This window comes from Accipiter gentilis, chromosome 2 (assembly GCF_929443795.1).
Source record: "Accipiter gentilis chromosome 2, bAccGen1.1, whole genome shotgun sequence".
NCBI lineage: Eukaryota > Metazoa > Chordata > Aves > Accipitriformes > Accipitridae > Astur > Astur gentilis.
Genome location: NC_064881.1, coordinates 15,584,367 through 15,586,377, shown reverse-complemented (window position 1 = coordinate 15,586,377; position 2,011 = coordinate 15,584,367).

The following is a 2,011-nucleotide window of genomic DNA, read 5'->3' as shown; positions in this document are numbered from 1 at the left end:
CACACAGGATATGCAAACAGCTTATCAACTCTCACCATTAACACATCAGTTATCACCGCCACTAAAACTCAAAACACTTAAGAGTGGATCCTTGTATTTAAATAACTGTATGCCTTTTAAAATTCCAATGAAATCATGTCCCTTTCCACCTTCTCAATGAAAATGCTGCAGAGTTAACATATAAAAAAAAAATAAAATAGCATACGCCACATGGGAAACTGAATTAATCCAGTTAATAAAGCAATATTTCTCTATTTACATTGTGGCAAACATACTGAGACAAGCTAAACTCAGCCAGGAGGTTTCCTCTGTCCAGAGGAGGAAACAAATGAAGTCAGGAACTTTTTTATAGATTGTGAAAACAGCATCCAACGCCAGGCTTCCCTCATGGGCATCCAAAGGAAGCAGCAGACAAAAGACATGACAGTGGAGTCTTCCCAGAAAGCATAGGGAAGTGGGAAGGAATGCTTACTTAGATGGGAGCAAGACATTCACTGCCTCTTGAATGTCTGACTGTGAACAGACTTCTGGAGGAAGATACTTGAAGACCCACCCATTTGCACTCTGCTTGCAGTGTGGTAAAACAGTTTCTTATGAAATACGTAGGGAAATTGATTGGAGGAGACGTCCAACTGGTGTTTGACTTCTGTTTGTCGAATTTCCACTTGTGGGGAAGGACAAGGTCAAAAAAGAACAGGTAACACAAACATTATGCAGCCCCTTATATTAACAAACAGCAAGTTTTATTATTAATATTTGGCTTAGACATCCCTGGACACCAAAATCATCCGGATTATTATGCAAAGAGAAATACTGTCAAAAGCCTGGACTGGATTCAAGTTTAACTTTGTGAACTGAAAGGTCCATTTTCATCATATTAAAATGCACTTTATTAAAATATATAAAGTAGAACAGACAGTATAGAACAGATGTTTTGAGGAAAACATGCCAGCTGTACACTAATATTTTAATTTTATATGAAGTCAAACCCATAGAGAAATTCTTTCCCCTCCCACGCTAACTATGGTGGATGTGTCAGGCTGAAACCAGAATAAATAATGATGTGAACATGTTACTTTCACAGAAACTTTCAAACAGATTAAATGGTCATTCTCATGCCAAAGAATTCTCATCCAAGTTACCATACTCTAATGCACACAAAAAACCCCCAGTAAATCTAAACCAAGGTTTTGCTGCAACTGAAAAGAACTGCTCTCTTAATCTCTCTTAATATGGATCTTCACCTGGCAAAAGGATAAGACAGACACTGAAAATCTGTCTGTATTTCTTTAACAAAATGGTAGGAAAAATGAATTCAAATGGCTTTGAAAATAACATAAAATCCATTCCTAAAGGGTGGTTTGCATTTGAATGCCTAGAATTATTAATTTAAAAAATTAGTGCCGCAGAGAATTTGAAAGCTGTCCACACTGGATTTTCACTGCACTAGAATCAGCTGCAGTATGTAAATATCTTTCAGGTGAAAGAGCCACCAATTTTGAAAAATTAAGGTAACTGCTACTTACAGATTTCAAAACACTGTTGCTTCAACTCACTTCTAGCTAGGAAAGATGCAGTGACACCTGCACATCAAAACAGTTTATTTAAAACTTCTTTTTTTACAGAATATATTTGAAGTGTGTAAATTCTGCTATGAAATAGAAAGCAACTTCAAAATAGAACTTTGACTAAACAGTGGAAAAATATTTAAGATGCTTCCTCCTAAATATTATGGTTTTTTGCACTTGACTAAGAGCTCAACACTATCTTTTGTTCAGTGCCACAGATTTGTCTGGGATGAGAATCATTTTGGCAAGGGGCTTTTGCATCTAAATTCTGCAGACAGTGCATTATGAAACTGCCAGAGTATCCAAAAAGAAGAACCTAGAATAGCAAAAGTCATGAAGCAATGAAATGTGTCTAGTTGTAAATATCAAGTTTTTCCCAATTCAAGTCCCTCAAAATAAAGTAGTGCCCATGTTTTCCTTAAGCCAGCAACCTGAGCATTCAA